This window comes from Hemitrygon akajei, unplaced genomic scaffold (genome assembly GCF_048418815.1).
Source record: "Hemitrygon akajei unplaced genomic scaffold, sHemAka1.3 Scf000185, whole genome shotgun sequence".
Classification (NCBI taxonomy): Eukaryota; Metazoa; Chordata; class Chondrichthyes; order Myliobatiformes; family Dasyatidae; genus Hemitrygon; species Hemitrygon akajei.
The window spans coordinates 223,773-228,808 of record NW_027332071.1 but is presented as its reverse complement, the minus strand read 5'-3'; positions in this window follow the sequence as shown (position 1 = coordinate 228,808).

The window sequence follows — 5,036 nt, the reverse complement described above, 5'->3', positions numbered from 1 at the left end:
GCCGACAGCTTCCTGGGGGTTGTAATGATGGAAATGGTCTCCTTCTTCCTTCAGCTTCTCGGTGCCCTCACGGATGTGAGCTGTTACGTGAAGTATATTCTCCTGATTCGTCATGTGTACGTGCAACGGTCTTGGCCAATCAGGACACACGTGGCCCCTTTCCCCGCGAAAACAAAGTCCAAGCCATTCGGATTTGCAATGCCACTTTACGAACCGTCACCGATTTCGCCAACAATTTAGATATTGCTTGTAGGGTTTGTTCGAGAGTATAAGTAATTTCATTTGCTAACTTTTCCAATGCTGCTGCCATGTTAATGAGCTCCGGAGCTGCCTTGCTGATTTCCTTGGCAAGTGTCACCTTCCCTGTGAGGTTAAGAATGTATTGAGTTCAGGAGCCGAGAGGTAACGGTACAGCTATATAGGACCCTGGGCAGACTCCACTTGGAGCGCTTTGCTCACCTCACCACAGGAATGATGGGAAACTATAGAAAGGGTGCAGAGGAGATCCACAAGGATGTTGTCTTGGTTGAGGAGCATGGCTTAGAGAATAGGTTGAGTGAACTTGGCCTTTTCTCCTTAGAGCGACGGAGGATGAGAGGTAACCTGATAGATGTGCATAATGTGATGAGAGACATTTATCATGTGAATAGTCAGAGGCTTTTTCCCAGGGCTGAAATGGCTAACAGGAGAGGCCATAGTTTTAAGGTGCTTGGAAGAAGGTACAGAAGAGATGTCAGGGGTAAGTTTTTTTGTGTGTGGAGTGCGTGGAATTAGCTGCCGGCGATGGTGGTGGAGACGGATACAATAGGGTATTTTAAGAGACTCATGGTTAGTTGCACGGAGCTAGAAAAATAGAGGGCTATGGGTAACCGGACTTAATTTCTTTTTTCTTTTTCTTTTTCAATCTTATTATTAGTATTAATAATATTATGAACAAAATACACTTGATATATTAATAAAGGGATTACAAACATACAAATTCCCATTACACATGAAAGAATACAAAAGCAATGAATACAGTATAAATAAGTTTTCCCGAAACATGAACCATATAGTATATATATGAACAAAGTAAATCTAGATATTTCATAATATGTAATATAAAGAAAGAAGAAAAAAATATATATATGCAAAATTGACTAGCCTACTAATCTAATATCTAAGGGGGAAAAAAGGAAGCAAAAAAAGAAAAAAAAAGGAAAACTAAAAAAGAGAGAAAAAAAAGGGGCTGTTTATAATATCTCACAAGAATACATAAACATCAATGTCGTCAACTCCGATCCGAAAAAATATTGGAAAGATATTTTTGATATTATCTCCGCGGTACTGAACATCGATTTACAACCCCATCCTATTACCGCAATTTTTGGTTTACCGATGATGGACTCACTTCATTTATCTCCTTCCGCCTGTCGAATGATTGCTTTTCTCACTTTGATGGCTAGAAGATCTATTTTGTTGAATTGGAAGGAAATTAATCCTCCCACTGTATTTCATTGGCTTTCTCAAACTATGTTATGATTAAATTTAGAAAAAATTAGAAGTGGTGTATTCGATACTTCTATTAAATTTGAAAAGATATGGAGACCATTTATTCAATATTTTCATATGATGTAATATGGCCCTGTGCCAGGCTTATTGTTTTTTTCAGCTTTAATCGTATTTATGTTGAGAGGATCGGAGTTGACTTAATTTCTAAAGTAGTTACATGTTCGGCATTGCATTATGGGTCGAAAGGCCTATAATGTGCTGTAGGTTTTCTATCTTTCTACGTTTCTATGAGGACATCACCAAGTCTTTTTAACCTTGGTTAACATTGTTGTCCTGGGGCAAATCATTCTCTACAACACTCGTTTTCAAATTTATATCTTCATCCAGAAAAAGTGACATTCTGACTGTACTGATAAGGGAAAGAAAGGGGGTCGATGTTTTCAAGTCCCATCAGCCCTGTGCTAGAACCCAAACATATCCTGCCTGAGGACCTGGACCAGTTAAAGTAACAGTTCATCTGTATTTTATTGAAGATCACATTTAAACGGGACACATCCATTTCTACATGTGCCAGCACACCCATACAAACTCAGCAGTTTGAATGTTTGTGGCGACCACATCTGTCCGGGAAAGGACAAGAGCTAATCCATCGACACCTTTCGGTCTGTCAGTGGTTTTATCTTTTCCCGTCGTCAAGCACGTTCTTGCAGTGAGAGGCGTGAATCCACGACGGCCTTTCTCTCACCATGATTAGTGACCAGCAATACCGGAAATGGTACTTCAAACCGAGGCTCCAAACACATCTCCCTTTTAAATGTCCGCACCACCACGTAGTCACCGGTTCACTGTGGTAGCATTTGACGGTCTCTACAGTTTGCTGGGCCTCTCTTACCTGCTGATGATATTTAGTGATTTTTTCAGGCGATACGATAATTGAACATGCTCTCATCCAAGTGGTGTACATGCACTTGTTTAATTCCTGATGGAGCATCAGACGGCAGTCCGTTGTGATTTCATGTGGGGACAGCCCAATGGTTCCATTGGCAGTGGCTTCTGTAGCCATCAGAGCCAAAAGCAACTCCTATTTCCACTTTAGTCTCATTTCCTCACAAAGCTTCCTAAGTATATTCTTAATGATTCCGTTCATAATTTCGACTCGTACCCTCCGACTGTGGATGGGAGCGACAATGGAAATTTTGACCCGCTTGTTAGGCTTTGCATCCATCTTCAATGACTTTACCAGTGAAATGAGTACCGTTGTCACTGGATAGTTTCCAGGGGATTCCAGATCGCGGGTTACTTCCTTTAACAAACATTTCGTTGCTGCAGCTGCATCATTTTTTTTCTACAAACAAATGCTTCAGCCCATCGTGAGAGCACGTAAATGATGTCTAATACATTCTTATACCCAAAGTGGGAGATGTCATCAGGACCAACTGCGTAGGTCGCTTGCCTCTGACACCACAAGGGTGGACCTAACAATACCTGCACAATCTAAAATCCATCGTCTACAATATCAGATATCATTCTTAGAAAGTGTTTCAGTTCTCTGTGAGTCGCTGGCTTTGGGCTTTAACAGATATCTTAATCAATGGCCTCCTGTCCTGGGATTGGGTATATCCTAGATAAGTAACTTCTGATTGTAGAAACTATTCCAGTGAACTCTCTCTCTCTCGCTCTCGGCTCTCTCTCTCTCTCTCTCTCTCTCTCTCTCTCTCTCTCTCTCTCTCTCTCTCTCTCCTCTCTCTCTCTCTCTCTCTCTCCTCTCTCTCTCTCTCTCTCTCTCTCCTCTCTCTCTCTCTCTCTCCTCTCTCTCTCTCTCTCTCTCTCTCTCTCTCTCTCTCTCTCTCTCTCTCGTCTCGTCTCTCTCTCTCTCTCTCTCTCTCTCTCTCTCTCTCTCTCTCTCTCTCCCTCTCTTACGGACACTCTCATCTGGCCACTTTTCACACCTAAATTCTGACCTTTCTAAAGCGTTTAAATTTGCTTTAAGCACTTTGTCTGCTCTCCAGTGTTGTGTTCATTTTTTATGTGCCGATTTCTGAATTACATTCAGCGTAATTTTTTATTCACTGCACTCTTTCTCCAGTCGTTCCCCGTCGGGCTTAGCTACTTGGGTGCTTCCTCCTGTTTAATGTTTCCTTTAGCCAGCTTTTCACAGTGGAACTGAAACTGCTACATCCATACTACTCAATGCCTATAAACCAGTCAGCCCCTCGATGCTGCTGAACGGACTGGGCACGAAACAGCGGCTGTACACTGTTCCATCGATATTGCTTGGCATGCCGAGTTCCTCCAGGATTTTGTGTGTGTAGTTTCTCTGTCAGGATCAGTGAAAGATGCATCCTGTCGTATCTCCCACTGACCTTTTTCTTCACACCCCACTGAATCCCTGATCAGTGACTTCACTGCTTCTGCGTCACAGCGTCCTGTGTGGTTCAAAACCTTCTGTAATGTCACTCGGCTGGTACTGAAACTTCTATTTACTTTTCTTGTTTTACAGGCAATAAATAACTACCCGCCTCTCTCTGATGAACAATCATTTAGTGCGATCCAGACAATGATCTACACTTCCATGTATCACTGACACTATCCTTTAAATTATACTGACGTTATACTATATGTAATTATATAATTATATATATAATTATACATTTTCTATTTTCTAATTATGATTTATAATTTAAATTTTTATTATATTTACTTCGATTTGAACTTCAGGGAGCGCGAAGCGCGGAAACAATTATCACTGTGATTATTGTACACTCTAGTATCAATAGTTTGGTGACAATAAAGTATAGTAAAGTATAAAGTACTGACTCGAGCCTTGAAGCCTCGGGAACACCAGTATTCCGAGGTCTGACCCGGAACAAAAAATAATCACTAAAGGTGAACAGGAACTGACAACTCGGAGATCATTATCCCCAGACAAACAAATTGGAACCTCCACATTTTGTTGGGTACTTTTCGCCAGGTCTTAGACCTAAGTACCAGAAAAAAAACAACGTTCAACAGTGCGCTTATTACTTACAAGGAGAAAGGCATCTCAACTCTTCAGAATAGATGGATCTTTTACCGCTTGCAAAGTTCGCTTTTATACAAATGTTCAGGCTATTCTGGGTGTCAGCTCCTCTACTTACCGACTGCAATACTTTTATTCAAGGACACACAATGTGGAGACCTTTCCAGATCCACAATGAACAATGATCAGAACATCACATGCCTCCTTCCACTCCCTCACTCAGCAGACAGCAAAGCACTCTGGGATTATGCAGGGTCCATTTATCACATAACAAGATTAAATACCTTAAAAATCCGAACGTTTCGAATATATTTCAACGGTACTCAACTTCCACACATGAGTGTCAATTAAATTCATTTACAATAACCATATCTTCTATTTCCCAAAGTGTTGTGCTGAATGTGGCCAAGGTTTAAGGTGGTTAACAAGGGGTCCAGCTGCACCATCCAACCATGTGGTGAACACACATTCAACTTGGACTCCCCATAGGTAACTCTGGATACAAGTCGTGGCTTTTTCATCAGCA